The sequence below is a fragment of the Myxine glutinosa genome, chromosome 4 (assembly GCF_964187855.1).
Source record: "Myxine glutinosa chromosome 4, kmMyxGlut1.1, whole genome shotgun sequence".
NCBI classification, from domain to species: Eukaryota; Metazoa; Chordata; class Myxini; order Myxiniformes; family Myxinidae; genus Myxine; species Myxine glutinosa.
In genome coordinates, this window is record NC_136264.1 from 169,972,708 (window position 1) to 169,990,964 (window position 18,257).

Below are 18,257 nucleotides of genomic sequence, written 5' to 3' on the forward strand. Positions count from 1 at the left end.
CAGACAAACAGACAAACAGACAGACAAAACCACAAACACAACCGACCAATATACTTGAAAAATCTTCGATTTTGCAAGTAATAAGGACTGAATACGTAGTATAAGGAGAGTCCTGGAGCAGGTGAAGCAGGAGAAGGTTCTGCGGGTATTTGTTGTTATGTGGTGAAAGCAGTGAGCACAGTGCAAGGCAGTGATGGGACAAACTAATCGGATTTTAGGCTGTATTCACAGGGGGGTCATTTATAGATCAAAGCAGGTGGTCTTAACTTTAAACACGAATGTATTGAGGCATAACATAAGTTCTTATATACAGTTATTGTCACTTTATCTGATGAAGGGCAGAGCTGCTGTAGAAAAGTTTCATCATTGATCTTCCAGACTGATTCTAGGACTAGATAGAATACGATGTGAGGAGTAGAAAAGGAAGCCTGGACTGTTATACATTAGAAAATAGTTTATTTTAACAGAATCTGATGGAAAAAAAGGGTATAGATAAAATAGATTTAGGAATATTTTTCTCTCCCAGCACAGACAAAAATTGGAGTTCGGATGGAAACAAGACGGAAGTATTTTTACGGTGAATGGGATGGACTTCCTGGGAAAATGGTAGCACTAGAGACAGGAGATAGGTTTGAATAGATACTTGAATCGACATATAGGGACATTGGTCATATTATGTATATTAGGCCTAGCTTTTGCGACCTCTGGATGCTGTGTGCATCTTTTTCTGTCTCGATATTGCGATATTTTCATCATGACCCTGCCCTCTTCCCATCTCACCCTCCTCTTGCTTCCCAAGCACTGCATTACCTGGCTTGTTTATAATGAGTTCGCAGACGCCTGATGCACCAAGTGACCTTCTCTGTCTGGATGTTGTGCGGAAGACACCTGGAGTAACGATAGTAGAATTCCATTGAGTCAAACACTGGATAGTATGCATCTCTCAACATCTTTTAGGGTGTTGTGCCCTCAGCCAGTACCCTGAAGCAAAATTCCATCATATAAACAGCATCCAGCTGAATACCATTCACCTAGTTGACTAAATACCATTAATCTTTCTCCATTTGGCTGCTGCTACAAACACTTGCTGTGCTTCCCGATGCATTCTCTTCTTTCTAATTCGCCTGTTTTCACCTGCATTGGTTTGTGTTTGGCCATAATTTGATGCATGCTGTTTGTCTGGGCAAAAGTGCAGATTGCTCCATAGTTTGCTCTTCCCATGGGGGTACCGCATGGTGCTCCACTGAGTGCAGTTTTAGAATTCCACGTCCACCCAGCACCATCTTGATCCCCATCGCAATGATGTGTGTTACAAAATGTTTTCATTCCACTTTGCTTCTCTCGACAGGCTACCCTTTGTTGTTTCAACCATTAAGTACAGCCTTTGTGCCGCAAACTACAATTTTTAAGTCTTTTGCCCACACCTCTTTCCTGAAGTTCATCAACTTCATCTTTGCTGTACATTTTATTTCATAATAACTCTTCTATTGTTTCATTGTGCGTGTATGGTGGTGATTATTGCTTATGTTTCACATCAGTATGTTCACTGCAGTCTGGGCCTTCTTGCTCCAGCTTATAAGTGACATGATCCTAATTTCCTATCAACTTTCATGTTAATTCTTGGGTGTTTCCCTTGTTATGTTATTTTACATAATAACCAAATATCAGTTAGATAATTTTTTTTGGCTAAGTGATTTATTTGAGTATGGCTCTTTCTGTAAAATAAATACAAACTACATACATACGTAAGTCTGGTGTTGGCATAATGGTTAAGGGGGCTGGCTTAAGATCATAGGGTTTTGAGTTTGAGCCCCTGTCATGCTGTTGATTAACACCAGGTGGGTGGGTTGACTCAGACTGTCATCCTTTCGATGTTGGGAAAATGAATAACAGCTAACTGGGAAGAATGAGTCATTCGAGTATGCTGCGTCAGAGTAGCAACCCTTCCAGGAAAGTGCTTCAGCAGCCGCATGTATCTGAAGATGAAAAAAAGAGTGGTGTACATACATACGTACATCTACTACATAAGAGAGCCTTTGGTGTGTGTGTGTGTGTGTGTGTGTGTTTTGCCATTTTTCTCAGAGATGGCTGAACGGATCTTCTTTAAACCTTCAGAGGTTCATCAGTGGGTATTTTAGGCAAAACAAGTGAATCCACTTGGATTCCGCCCAGGTTGGCACATGGAAATTATGATGTAGCATAATTAATCATCTCGGGTCAAGATTTGAAATTATGCCATGGTTTTTGTAAAATTGCTACTAGTATTCACATTATGTACTTTTCTTTTGATTTAAACATCCATAAATACAAAACAAATAGTTTTGTAATCTTAAAAATTTATTAAATGTACAAAATTCCTATCCTATAACATATATATCCTATAACCTATCCTATATATATCCTATATCATATAACATATATCCTATATATCCTATAACATAACATATAACAAATATATCCTATATTATGTACTAGCGAGCGGCCGCGTACCAGCCAAAGGGGTAGCCCATGGTTAGCCTAAATATAGATTTGATGACGTCATGTTTACACATCTGAGCGACAGAAACTGTCTACACATCTGAGCGACAGAAACGTCTACACTGTTGGAGCTTCACTTTTGGAGAGACAGAAATTCTGGGTCATTTGGGTCCTCTGGGTCATTTGGGTCATTTGGGTCCTCTGGGTCATTTGGGTCCTCTGGGTCATTTGGGTCCTCTGGGTCATTTGGGTCCTCTGGGTCATTTGGGTCCTCTGGGTCATTTGGGTCCTCTGGGTCATTTGGGTCATTTGGGTCATTTGGGTCCTCTGGGTCATTTGGGTCCTCTGGGTCATTTGGGTCCTCTGGGTCATTTGGGTCCTCTGGGTCATTTGGGTCCTCTGGGTCATTTGGGTCATTTGGGTCCTCTGGGTCATTTGGGTCCTCTGGGTCATTTGGGTCCTCTGGGTCATTTGGGTCATTTGGGTCCTCTGGGTCATTTGGGTCATTTGGGTCATTTGGGTCCTCTGGGTCATTTGGGTCCTCTGGGTCATTTGGGTCCTCTGGGTCATTTGGGTCCTCTGGGTCATTTGGGTCCTCTGGGTCATTTGGGTCCTATATTCCTATCCTATAACATATATATCCTATAACCTATCCTATATATATCCTATATCATATAACATATATCCTATATATCCTATAACATAACATATAACAAATATATCCTATATTATGTACTAGCGAGCGGCCGCGTACCAGCCAAAGGGGTAGCCCATGGTTAGCCTAAATATAGATTTGATGACGTCATGTTTACACATCTGAGCGACAGAAACTGTCTACACATCTGAGCGACAGAAACGTCTACACTGTTGGAGCTTCACTTTTGGAGAGACAGAAATTCTGGGTCATTTGGGTCCTCTGGGTCATTTGGGTCATTTGGGTCCTCTGGGTCATTTGGGTCCTCTGGGTCATTTGGGTCCTCTGGGTCATTTGTGTCCTCTGGGTCATTTGGGTCCTCTGGGTCATTTGGGTCCTCTGGGTCATTTGGGTCCTCTGGGTCATTTGGGTCCTCTGGGTCATTTGGGTCATTTGGGTCATTTGGGTCCTCTGGGTCATTTGGGTCCTCTGGGTCATTTGGGTCCTCTGGGTCATTTGGGTCCTCTGGGTCATTTGGGTCCTCTGGGTCATTTGGGTCATTTGGGTCCTCTGGGTCATTTGGGTCCTCTGGGTCATTTGGGTCCTCTGGGTCATTTGGGTCCTCTGGGTCATTTGGGTCCTCTGGGTCATTTGGGTCCTCTGGGTCATTTGGGTCCTCTGGGTCATTTGGGTCCTCTGGGTCATTTGGGTCCTCTGGGTCATTTGGGTCCTCTGGGTCATTTGGGTCCTCTGGGTCATTTGGGTCCTCTGGGTCATTTGGGTCCTCTGGGTCATTTGGGTCCTCTGGGTCATTTGGGTCCTCTGGGTCATTTGGGTCATTTGGGTCATTTGGGTCCTCTGGGTCATTTGGGTCCTCTGGGTCATTTGGGTCCTCTGGGTCATTTGGGTCCTCTGGGTCATTTGGGTCCTCTGGGTCATTTGGGTCCTATATTCCTATCCTATAACATATATATCCTATAACCTATCCTATATATATCCTATGTCATATAACATATATCCTATATATCCTATAACATAACATATAACAAATATATCCTATATTATGTACTAGCGAGCGGCCGCGTACCAGCCAAAGGGGTAGCCCATGGTTAGCCTAAATATAGATTTGATGACGTCATGTTTACACATCTGAGCGACAGAAACTGTTTACACATCTGAGCGACAGAAACGTCTACACTGTTGGAGCTTCACTTTTGGAGAGACAGAAATTCCCAGGCAAACGCTATAACGCACCAGGTTTACAACCTGTGCGTTAATAAAAGTGAGTACCTGGGAGTGTTTTGGACCAAAAAAAAAAATGGTTTGAAAAAAAAAAAGTTCGTTTACTTTTTATTTTTTTAAATCGCTCTATAGTGCCTAAACCTTTTTGATTAATGACAGTTATACACAAGTACGCATTCGCATACATAAATACAAAACAATCACCAGCCATTTGAACACAAATAATAAAACAATTCCGGAAGTGGTCAAAGTCGGTGGTGAGGCTTCTTCTTCTTCCTGAAAGGCATCATACGGTACTTAACTCAGAAACGTGATGAACGGCACATTCAGCATCATATATTCAACGAAAAGGTGAAATGATGATTTGATATTTGTGATGGATTCTGATTTGGATGTAATTTATTTTCCATTATATTTGCCCTCATTTCAAATATGTTAATGTTTCTTTTTCGCTTGAGCAGCACCAGGTACTCCAGCTATAAACGCGTACGGTATATACTTTACTCGGGGTACAAATACAAACACAACTTTGTCTGGGGGGTAACATAGGTTATGTGGCCGTGACCTCATTCGGATGTGTGGGGGACTGGGAGAGGGGCGTAAATTCTCTATGTAAATGTGTACCGTGTAGCGCCACCTGGTGATGGTGGCAGAGGGTATTACAATTTTCTTTTTTACCTGTGCAACACTGAGGTTATGAAGCACTCTTTGCATGGGAAAAATTTTCTACCTTCCCTTCTTCCCCTCCCCCAAAACGGAGGGGCCTGTTAAAGCCACCCCAACCCCCAAAATATGTCTATGTATGAGTAATATATTTTTCTCTTCCCTCTCCCCTCACCTGCCCCTTCCACTCTCCCCACTCCCTTCCTCACCCATCCCTCTTCTGCTTACCCCTCCCTCCCCGGCAACGCCGGGTGCTCCTGCTAGTACAATAATAAATCAACATACTGTAAAGGTAATTAGGGCTGGCAATGTGGCTGAGAGGTACGCAAATCGTTATTTCATTATTATTTTGAATGCCTATTTTTCTCCAGGGCATGAAATCCTAAGAGTTCCTAAAAGAGAGTAAAATCCTAAAAATATGAAAGATTCTAGTGTGAGGTCCTTTCTCTCAAGAAAGTTTTTAATGTTGATTTTACTTGATGCACCATTGCCTTCAAAATGTTTTCTTTTATTCCATTTAGACATTCCTCATCATATGATGATGGACAATGGGCTGGTCTGTTAGTGTTGTCACCTGAGCTGCAGGCTCATGTTGTGGAGACTCTGCTCATGGTTCGGATTCCAAATATCATATGTGTTCGTCCATTTAGTCATAATGCATTTGAAATTCCTGCAAATGAACATTGGTGCCAATGAATGTCTCTGTCCTGCGTGTGATAGATGTACAATCTCCTCCATGAGGCTTGGATCAATGTAGAATGAATAAATATATAAATCGAGGCTTTAGACATCTCATATGATGAGCTAGACCATATTTGTCAATGTCCCCAATTAGCAGCTCCAACTATATCAACCTTTGTCCTTTTATTTCTTTAATGACCATGTTTAGAATGCATCTGTGCAAGTTGCCTGCCACTTTACTTCTCATCTTTCCTTTATCATTATTAGCCAAGTGTGTCATCTGCACCAATTCACTTGTGTCCTTTTGCTGTCATCCATTAAAGGCAGCAGTTGGTTCTTTTTATTTTTTCGGTTCTTGGTTTAAGCTCTAGAAGTTCACACTGCACATTTTGGTGCACACATTAATTTCACATTCTAAAAAAAAAAATTAAAAAATTAAATTTTTTTTCACATTTTCACAAATTTAACAATTTCACATTCACATTCTAAAATGTCACTCTTCTTTCTGCACTGCCCATAGAAACCTGTGCTTTAACCCTTCTCCATTATCTGAGAGACACCGTGTGTGAGCCCTGCCTTTACTAACAACCAGTGTGTACTTCGTTTCACTTCCTCCGAACATTCCAGAAGCATCTATACAGGCTTGCAGCTACACCTAGTTTCTAGTTCTTTCCATCTTTGTCACCAGAGACATTATGGATGTGATGTTTGTGGCAGATTGTGTGCCATGAATTAGTGAGGACATCTTGCAAGGTTGCCATTCCATTAAATCTGTATTATAATTTTGGCTTGCTTTCAACATTGAGGGCTGGAGAGCCTAGAGGTGGTTTTTTTTTTTTTTGTATACAAGATCGAGGCTCGTGTAAGAGCTAACATTAATCACAAAAAGACAAACTGACACATAAAACATATGATAAAGGGAGTGGGAGACAATATGGGAGAGAGGGGGAAGCACACAAGCACAACATTTGAGAGCAGGGACATCGGGAGATCTGTGAGAGGGAGAGGGCTTGGGGGAAGGAGTCATGGGAAAGGGGGGGGGGGGGGTGGAAGAGGTATAAAACACATGGACACTGCTAGGACTTCCAGGAAGGAAGTCGGAATTTCAAAAAGTGGATCTGCGGTTAATTAATGGGGGTAGAAAAGATCAAGGTTTTGGATGGGGGAAGACAAGAGATGGTGGACGGCTGGAGATGGAAGGAAGAGGTGGAAGAAAAGGAGATAAAGGGGGCGGGGCGAGGAGAGGAGGAAATAATGAAAAAAAAAATCGAATTTTACAAAACACCGACGGTGGAGAGGGAACAAGTTACCAGGCTGCGCACACGCCGTGTGAACAAAAAACGATTTAATTATACACAAGTTTGCACGAATTGCAAACCAAGATAATCCAGAAACACACAGTAACTGTAACACATACACAATAAAATAACGTGCGGAAATTTGACAAAGACATGAATGGGAAAATACTTAAACTTTGATGCCGTGCAGAGGTCGAAGTCGCTTCCTTGCTCAAGGGACTGGAAGCGGATGTCGAAAACTCACTCACCAAGCAGAAGTGCACACTCACCTTTAAGCTCTCCAGCCATCTTTCGAATCTCGGCCCAGCTATAAACTATCATTCTGGTGTTTTACAGGCAGGACTTGCGTGCTGTCCCTTGGATGGATGTTGAACTGGGTGTCCCATTTTTCAAAATCAGTGGATGTAAAATATCAAATGGTATCCTTCACGATTTCTACATCATTTGTCAGCATTAATTACGTCATTTAAGGTCCCAATAGGTGCTGGTTTTTAAAAAAGTGACGTAATTCTGGAAATTAAAAAGATTTGCATTTTGTTCACCCCAAATCGACGCTTAAAACGATGTCAACTTTGCCCATGTGTTCTTTTCCTCCAATATCGAGGCTCATGGAAGAGCAGGGTGACGGAGTGTTTGAACTGAAGGTAGGGCAGTGGGGCAACAGTTGAACACAATTAGCAAGGGATTGAGCAAACAGGAAAAAGAGGAAAGAGAGAAGAGGGGGGGAAACGCTCCAGGCATATGTCATAACAGCAAATGTGAAGAGGATAATGATGTCTGCCTCATTATGTCATTGTAGATTATGCTAAATAACCTGCATGGTGGTGTGAAAAACTCCAGGGAGAATAAAATGCCATCCAGAATAGACATGCCATTGCATGACATCTCGGTAGGTAATCAGCTTGTGACATTAGCCCCTTTCACCAAAAAAATATAATCACAATTGTTAAAGTGCTTTTTTGGACCTTGGAGAGGTGTGTTAATTTTATTTTTTGGCGTAAACTGTAAAATAAAATAAAACACACACACACACACACACACAGTCACGTGAAAAAGTAAGTACACCTCATGTAAAGTTTTGACTTTTTCAACATATTTCAACATACAGCTATTTGATCTTCATTTCAACAATATTGATAGATAAAGGTGATATAATATAACAAATATCATGGAACATTTTCATTTTAGAATCCATTGTATAATTTAAATAAACATAAATGCAAATTTCGCATGTGGAAAAAGAAAGTACACCCTTGGCTCTAATAGGTGGTATTGCCCCCTTTGGCAGAAACAATCTCAAGTAGGCATTTCTTATAACTGTCTACCAGTCTCTGACATCGACTGGGAGAAATTTTTGCCCACTCCTCCATGCAGAATTATTTCAGCTGTGCGATGTTTGAGGGGTTTCTTGCATGCACAGCTCGTTTCAAATCCCCCCACAACATCTCAATGGGATTTAGATCCGGGCTTTGACTTGGCCATTCCAGAACCCTCCATTTCTTTCTTTTCAGCCATTCCTTGGTGGATTTACTGGTGTGTTTACGGTCATTGTCATGTTGCACGGTCCACGTTCGGTTGAGCTTCAACTTTCTGACACATGGCCTCACATTATCCTCAAGCACCCTCTGGTACAATGAAGAATTCATAGTGGATTCTGTGATGGTGAGCTGCCCAGGCCCTGATGCAGCAAAGCTGCCCCCAAACCATAATATTTCCACCACCATGCTTTACAGTTGGTATCAGGTTCTTGTGGTCAAATGCTGTGTTTGGTTTTCACCAAACATGTCTTCTGGTACTGTGGCCAAATAGCTCTACCTTTGACTCATCTGTCCAGAGCACATTGTTCCAGAAGTGCTGGTCTTTGCCTAGGTGTTCATTGGCAAAATTTAGTCTTGCCCTGATGTTCTTTCTGGACAGCAAAGGTTTCCTCATGGCACACCTCCCAGGTAGATCAAATTTGTGCAGCCTCTTTCTAATGGTAGACTCATGCACTTTGACATCAACAATGGCAAGAGCTACCTGTAGGTCCCGTGATGACATTCTGGGGTTCTTAGAGACTTCTTTCAGCATCTTGCGGTCTGCTCTCAGGCTGAACTTGCTGGGGCGGCCTGGCCTGAACAAGTTGGCAGTTGTTTGGAATCTTCTCCACTTGCAGATGATCTTCCGGACAGTCGAATGATTGATTTCAAATTGTTTGGATATCTTTTTAAATCCCTTCCCAGAATCGTAGGCATCTATAACCTTCTTTCTGAAGGCCTCAGAGAGCTCTTTTGATCTAGGCATGGTGATGCCGCACACTTCAACAACAAAGAGCAAACCAAACTAAATGTCTTTGGTTTAAATAAGACAGGTTCCTCCAAGATCCTCTCTGACAATGTTCTAATCATTTGCATCTGAGCTGGTGCACATGATTCTAATTTTAGGTATTTGAAGTAGTGATAAATATAGGGGTGTACTTGTAAATTTCGCATGTGGAAAAAGTATTTATGTTTATTTAAATTATACAATGGACTACAAAATGTAAATGTTTCATGATATTTGTTATATTATATCACCTTTATCTATCAATATTGTTGAAATGAAGATCAAATAGCTGTATGTTGAAATATGTTGAAAAAGTCAAAACTTTTCATGGGGTGTACTTACTTTTTCACGTGACTGTATGTAGATAAATGACTGTACCCAAGTTGCCGTTTTGTCATTGTTTAAACCAATCCTAATTCAAACAATTATTTTGCACAAATGTATTTGTAATATACATGATATCACATTTTATAAACAATTTGTTGGAAAAAAATTTTTCCCCCAAAATAATTCCCCCAAAAAATTGGACATTTTTTCAAAACAATACCCTTAGGACATACCGACGGGAGAGATATGTGCATACCAGAAGTTTGGTACGATTTCACAAAAGTTTGAGATAGTAGTTCAGTGACAACACAACACACACAAGACAACTCAACACAGGACAGACCCTGCACAGATATACAGTCACGTGAAAAAGTAAGTACACCCCATGTAAACTTTTGACTTTTTCAACATATTTCAACATACCGCTATTTGATCTTCATTTCAACAATATTGATAGATAAAGGTGAATTAACATAACAAATGTCATGAAACATTTACATTTTGTCGTCCATTGTATAATTTAAATAAACATAAATGCAAATTTCGCATGTGAAAAAAGTAAGTACACCCTTGGCTCTAATAGGTGGTATTGCCCCCTTTGGCAGAAACGATCTCAAGTAGATGTTTCTTAAAACTGTCTACCAGTCTCTGACATCAACTGGGAGAAAATTTTGCACACTCCTCCATGCAGAATTATTTCAGCTGTGCAATGTTTGAGGGGTTTCTGGCATGCACAGCTCGTTTCAAATCCCCCCACAACATCTCGATGGGATTTAGATCCGGGCTTTGATTTGGCCATTCCAGAACCCTCCATTTCTTTCTTTTCAGCCATTCCTTGGTGGATTTACTGATATGTTTAGGGTCATTGTCATGTTGCAAGGTACACCTTCGGTTGAGCTTCAAATATCTGACAGATGGCGTCACATTATCCTCAAGCACCCTCTGGTACAATGAAGAATTCATAGTGGAGTATATGGTGGTGAGCTGCCCAGGCCCTGATGCAGCAAAGCTGCCCCAAACCATAATATTTCCACCACCATGCTTTACAGTTGGTATCAGGTTCTTGTGGTCAAATGCTGTCTTTGGTTTTCGCCAAACATGTCTTCTGGTACTGTGGCCAAATAGCTCTACCTTTGACTCATCTGTCCAGAGCACATTGGTCCAGAAGTGCTGGTCTTTGCATAGGTGTTCATTGGCAAACTTTAGTCTTGCCCTGATGTTCTTTCTGGACAGCAAAGGTTTCCTCCTGGCACACCTCCCATGTAGATCAAATTTGTGCAGCCTCTTTCTAATGGTAGACTCGTGCACTTTGACATCAACAGTGGCAAGAGCTACCTCGAGGTCCCGTGATGACATTCTGGGGTTCTTCGAGACTTCTTTCAGCATCTTGCGGTCTGCTCTCGGGCGGAACTTGCTCGGGCGGCCTGGCCTGAACAAGTTGGCAGTTGTTTGGAATCTTCTCCACTTGTAGATGATCTTCCGCACAGTCAAATGATTAATTTCAAATTGTTTGGAGATCTTTTTAAATCCCTTCCCAGACTTGTAGGCATCTATAATCTTCTTCCTGAAGGCCTCAGAGAGCTCTTTTAATCTAGGCATGGTGATGCCGCACACTTCAACAACAAAGAGCAAACCAAACTGTTACATATTTATGTGAAGGTATGTGGATTACCATTCAGGTCTTTGCTTATCCGTGTGTAGTATATTAAGGGTTGTTGTGATTGGAGGGTCAGGAGCCCTTCTGAACAAGTGGCCGGAAACGGAAGTGACCGGAAACGGAAGGAAAAAGACACGAGGAGAAAAGGACGAAGATTCTTCTTCCTCGCCCCGCTCCGACAAAAGGTGGGATCGACCTTGCGCTGCGTGGAAAAGCGGCGTTCCGAAGCCTGTCTGGCGAGAGGAATTACCGGGACGTGTACCTGCCCGGTGGAGACGTCAAGTTGACGTGGGGCCGTGCATCGACCCCGCGTCTGGCATCGTTCGCGGCACCGTCTAAACAGACGCGTGCGGGTCGCACGTTGGGGCCTAACGCGCCTTGCAAGCGGCGTGGGGTTTGGCTTGCTCTACCGTACCCGCTTCGCGTGGCCACGAGGGGCTGCAGCCACGGTGCCTGGTATGATACCTGCCCGGTGGAGAAACGTCCACCCGGGGTTCGTTCAACCGCCCGAGTGCGGCGACGCCGACCAGTATCTTGGTCAGGAGGGGCCCAGAGACATTGTGAGGAGCAGAGACCGAAAGGGGGTTGTGAGTACTCACCGGGACACACATATAGAAGATGGCCATCTTACTCATAGGGAAGTGCTTGTGAATTGGGAATTGTTGATGGTTGTATATGGTTGATTGCTCGGGGAAAATCTCCGTGGTTGTGTCATTGAAATTGTATGGTCATTCCCATTGAAATATATCCTTGAACGTCAGTTGTCTCTTGGGTGAAATTCATATGGATTGCGTGGCGAAAGCGCATATATAATACAGCTTTCTGGCGAAGTTCCTCTCACGGTCCGGGGGTCACCGAGACCAGGTATTCACCGAGGGGACCACGTAACAGAATTGGGGGCTCGTCCAAATTACGATTTGCGGTTTCGCAATTGGGTCTATGTCCGGGATCTAAAATTGTATAACATAATAAAATAATAATATTTTATTAATTAAAATTTATTAATTAATTATTAATTGGTAAAATTTTTTGAGAAATTGGGGTAAAGTCTTGGGTGAAGGTTAACAGGTGTTAACGATAGACACCATGGCGTTTGTGGCACAGAACTTTGGGGTAACCCCGAGTGAGGCACAGTTCCGAGCGTTGCTAAAGTCGGACCTCTTGAAATTGGCCAAACATTTTAACTTGGAGGTCCGAACTAATTTGAGGAAGGCAGAGTTGCAGGCCACGGTGATACAATCTATGGTGGGATTAGGAACATGGGACGAGTTAGCCTGGGAGTGGCTACCCGAAGAACCAGAAGATGTTGAGCTCCGGAAACTGGAGTTGCAATTACGGAGCCAGGAACGGATTAAAGAAGAAGAAAGGAAAGCAGAAAAGGAAAGAGCAGAAGAAGAAAGGAAAGCAGAAGAGAGGAGAGAAGAGAAGCAAGCAGAGGAAAGGAGAGTGGAACGAGAACTCCAGGAAAGGTTAAAAGAAGAAGAAAGGAAAGCAGAAAAGGAAAGAGCAGAAGAAGAAAGGAAAGCAGAAGCGAGGAGAGAAGAGAAACAAGCAGAGGAAAGGAGAGTGGAACGAGAACTCCAGGAAAGGATGAAAACAGAGGAAAGGAAAGCAGAAGCAGAGGAGAGGAGAGCTGCAAGGGAACTCGAAGCAGAGGAGAGAAAAGCGGAAAGGGAATTAAAGGAACGTGACATGGAGCTTCAGCAAGAAATCAAATTCAAGGAGCTGGAGTTAATGAGAGAACGGGGAGAGGCACCACCCTTGCTGACGGGGTCGACACCTAACCAGAAAACCTGGGATGTGGGCAGACATGTGAGGCTGGTTCCACCGTTCAGTGAAAAAGAAGTCGCGAAATTTTTTCCACACTTTGAGAAAGTGGCTCGACAATTAAACTGGCCGGAGGAGGCCTGGACCATACTCGTGCAAAGTGTGCTGGTGGGGAAAGCTCAGGAAATTTATTCGGCGCTACCAATGGACCAATGTGCAGATTATGAGGTACTGAAGAAGCACATCCTCAAAGCCTATGAGTTGGTTCCGGAAGCTTACAGGCAAAAATTCAGGAATGCCAGGAAGAGGGAGAGTGAGACCCATGTGGAGTTTGCCAGAGTGAAAGAAAACATGTTTGATCGGTGGTGTGAGTCAAAAGGAGTCGGGAAAGACTTCGAAACATTGCGGGACTTGATCCTGGTGGAGGAATTCCAGCAGTGTGTCCACGAGGACATGAAAGTGTACCTGCAGGAAAAGAAAGTACCAAAGTTGTGGGACGCAGCCACCATGGCAGATGATTATGCCTTAACCCACCGAATAGGGGTCCACAAACCTAACTCCTCGCCTAGACTTCAGCAGGGGAGTTATGGAACAGCAGGTGCGGAGAACGACCATACATGGCGGCGGCCTCGAGATGATTATGGGGACAACTATGATACCCCACCTGTTCGTAATCAGAGGGATGCGGGCCCAAGACAAACTTATAGTTCGGGGGGCCCGAGGCAGACCACGAGTTTTTCCTCCAGGCCTACTTGCGCTTTTTGCAAGAAACCTGGACACTTGATGTCCAGTTGTTACCGCATGAAAAGCGAAGACCCAGAGCGGAGTCCGACTACTACGACTCCAAACGCAATGGCCATTGTGAGAAATCGCCATCAAAAGGGTTACCAACCATTTATTTCAGAGGGGTTTGTGTCACGGGATGGAGCCTCGACTAACCGGAAACCGGTTAGGATATTGAGGGACACAGGGGCACATCAATCTTTAATGCTTGAAGGCATTTTGCCATGGTCCGAGGAGACGGCAACGGGGGATAGTGTTCGTTTACAGGGGATCGGGGGCGGTGTTAGTGCTCCCCTTCATGTCATCCATTTGGAGTCCGATTTGGTGTCAGGACCGGTCACCGTCGGTTTACAAGCCACGCTTCCTGTAGAGGGTGTATCTGTGGTTATCGGGAATGATTTGGCCGGGGGTCAAGTTTATGGTAACCTGAGGGTTGGTAAAGAGCCCAGCAGGGAAAATAACGCCACACCAGCTCGGGATGGCGACAAAAGTGCCAAGTTATTTGTAGGGGGACTGAACTTCAAAACAGAGGAAGAAGTTCTGACCTCTGTCTTCAACAGATATGGGCCGCTGGTGGAAGTGCGGTTGGTAAGAGACTGGGAAACGCAACAGTCAAGAGGGTTCGGCTTTGTCACGTTTGCCAGCACAAAAGACGCCAGAGAGGCAGAGAAGAATTGGAATGGCAAGGATTTGGAGGGTCGGACCATAACAGTAGGGAAGGCATTTCGTAGACGTCGAGAGGTCTACAGGAGAGGACAACTGGGCGGTAGTTTTGGTGGTGGCCGCAATCAATATTATTATGGAGGCTCCCTGACTTACGGCCGCTCCCGAAGGAAGGATTGGCAAAGTAGTGGCCGAGAAGGAGACCGCTATTCATGGGACGACAGGGACAAGTGGTCCCCCCCCTAATTATTAGGGAAGTTCTGAGAAGTTGAAGCACTGAATGCGGCGGAGCCGCCGAGCCAAGATTCCTACACGGATTAACCGTGAACGCCGTTCCTAAAGGCGTCCATGTAGTGAACTTTCATGCACGGACTAACCGTGAACTCCACGTTCCTCAAGGCGCCCATGTAGAGAACTTTCCTGCACGGACTACCCGTGAACTCCACGTTCCTAAAGGCATCCATGTAGTGAATACTCGGCTTGGCCTCCCGGGAAAAAGTGCTATCGAGTGGCTTAACTTTGGATCTTTGATCAACCCCTTAACCTTCATTCGCAAGAAACTGACGGTCAAAGTCAGAGGGTCATGAGATGGAGTTGGATTTGGCAGGGACAATGTCGTTGCTGGTGCTTAGTCCAGAGGGAGTAATCTGGAGGGGTTGTGGTGAAATTTTGGTTGCTTGATTTTTAAGTGATAACTGTGCCCGGGGGGAACTGATAATGTGGGGGGGTTGAGTTATCTGGTTTGTTTCTCCAAATTGGCCGGCAAAGAAAGTTTTCGCTGGGTTCAAACTTTCTTTCTTGAAGGGGGGGAGTGTTACATATTTATGTGAAGGTATGTGGATTACCATTCAGGTCTTTGCTTATCCGTGTGTAGTATATTAAGGGTTGTTGTGATTGGAGGGTCAGGAGCCCTTCTGAACAAGTGGCCGGAAACGGAAGTGACCGGAAACGGAAGGAAAAAGACACGAGGAGAAAAGGACGAAGATTCTTCTTCCTCGCCCCGCTCCGACAAAAGGTGGGATCGACCTTGCGCTGCGTGGAAAAGCGGCGTTCCGAAGCCTGTCTGGCGAGAGGAATTACCGGGACGTGTACCTGCCCGGTGGAGACGTCAAGTTGACGTGGGGCCGTGCATCGACCCCGCGTCTGGCATCGTTCGCGGCACCGTCTAAACAGACGCGTGCGGGTCGCACGTTGGGGCCTAACGCGCCTTGCAAGTGGCGTGGGGTTTGGCTTGCTCTACCGTACCCGCTTCGCGTGGCCACGAGGGGCTGCAGCCATGGTGCCTGGTACGATACCTGCCCGGTGGAGAAACGTCCACCCGGGGTTCGTTCAACCACCCGAGTGCGGCGACGCCGACCAGTATCTTGGTCAGGAGGGGCCCAGAGACATTGTGAGGAGCAGAGACCGAAAGGGGGTTGTGAGTACTCACCGGGACACACATATAGAAGATGGCCATCTTACTCATAGGGAAGTGCTTGTGAATTGGAAATTGTTGATGGTTGTATATGGTTGATTGCTCGGGGAAAATCTCCGTGGTTGTGTCATTGAAATTGTATGGTCATTCCCATTGAAATATATCCTTGAACGTCAGTTGTCTCTTGGGTGAAATTCATATGGATTGCGTGGCGAAAGCGCATATATAATACAGCTTTCTGGCGAAGTTCCTCTCACGGTCCGGGGGTCACCGAGACCAGGTATTCACCGAGGGGACCACGTAACAGAATTAAATGTCTGAGGTTTAAATAAGACAGGTTCCTCCAAGATCCTCTCCAACGATGTTCTAAACATTTGCACCTGAGCTGGTGCACCTGATTCTAATTTTAGGTATTTGAAGTAGTGATAAATGTGGGGGTGTACTTACTTTTTCCACGTGCGAAATTTGCATTTATGTTTATTTAAATTATACAATGGACTACAAAATGTAAATGTTTCATGATATTTGTTATATTATATCACCTTTATCTATCAATATTGTTGAAATGAAGATCAAATAGCTGTATGTTGAAATATGTTGAAAAAATCAAAACTTTACATGGGGTGTACTTACTTTTTCACATGAGTGTATATATATATATATTGTAGTGAAATTATACTGAAGGTGAACCCGGGAGTGCTCGCTTATCCCACTAAAGGGGCATCTATAAGACCCGGGACAACCGCGGCGCAAGGACACTCCAGCGACACTTACTGTGACATATAGTCCTGTAGTTTGAATGGTATGTACGCACCTATATGCTGGACTTGCTTGCTTTGCCTATTGATATCGGTCATTGCCCATGTAATACTCTGATTCTGATGTCTATTGCATGAATGTATTTTACAGGATGTTACCACAGATCTAAATGATATTAAACCTACCCAAGGTACAAGTCGTGTCTGTGGATGATTTTCACGACATATATACATATATCTATATTATAATAGCCGTAGATGATTCTGTCTGTCTGTCTGTTGGGTGTCTGTCTGGGGTGTGGCTTACTCGGTTTGCAGAGTAGCTCCACCCATAGCTCCACCCATTCTGGGAGTGGCTGCATATAATTATAAACAAATATCCACCATTTTATTAACTCGCATAGCTTTGAGGCCTGTTTTGTAGGCCCGTGGTGTCTTGCTCTCTATCCCAGTTTTATTTCAAATCAAATTCGATATATCATTTCATTTTTCACAGTCGCTAACATAGTTTTAGACTCGGTTGAAAAAAAACGGGAAGAAAATCCAATGAAAGTTGCCGTTTATAGAACGAAATGAATTCTCAAACGCCTGTAACTTCAAGGCCATTGAGTCTCTCTCACGCCTTTATCTCCAATCTAACTCACCATATGATTTCATTTTTATCGATGGTTTTGGACTCGGTGTCAGCAATAATTGAGAACATTCCACACACGTGGGAAAATGCAGAGATATATTTTTCAAAATCGCGTCATGGTGTATCATACATCGCCCAACATGACACCGACGGCAACGTGTCGATATATATTTAAAATTCGCTTTTGCTTTTCCGTTAAGATATATTACTTTTTCGTTTGATGACAGTCATCACAAAAACGTCAACAATGATGCCGACATATATTTCTTCGTTTTTATTTCATTCAACATTATTATCCGGAAGTAAAATATGTTTCAGGAAATTACCGAGAGATATTTCTTCGTTTTTTTTAATTAGTTATGTGCGCCTACATTTTAAATAGGTTTATTTGAAATCTTTAATTTTCCACAATATAATTTACTTGCCATTTATCATTTGATGATTACGAGACAAATTCCTCTTGAGGATCGCGACAATTCATGCGCTGCGTGGAAACTTCTATTTCCAAAATGAATGAGACTATCGATGAAGAACGCAGACTTGAACAGGATGTAGCAAGAAAACGAATGAGATGGGCGAACGAGTCCATCGACGAACGTCAATGCAAACTTGCGGGGTCACCCGTGGGAATCCAACGGGCATGGATGTGTGTGACATTTCGACATATTGAGTTAGATGCTGCACATTCATTTTTACAAAATGGTTACTGGCAAGTCATCAGATCCAGAAATGGTGTAATGAACACCATTTATTTATGCGCAAGCAAGAAAGCAAGACGGCCCGATTTCCGATTCCGACGGGCGAGACGGGCTGATTTGGAGCAAGAAAAAGAACGAGACGGGAGAAAAACGAGAGAAACGAGACGGGGAAAGCCGATTGGAGAGGCGAGTGAGGAGCGATTGGAGAGGCGAGTGAGGAGCGATTGGAGAGGCGAGTGAGGAGCGATTGGAGAGG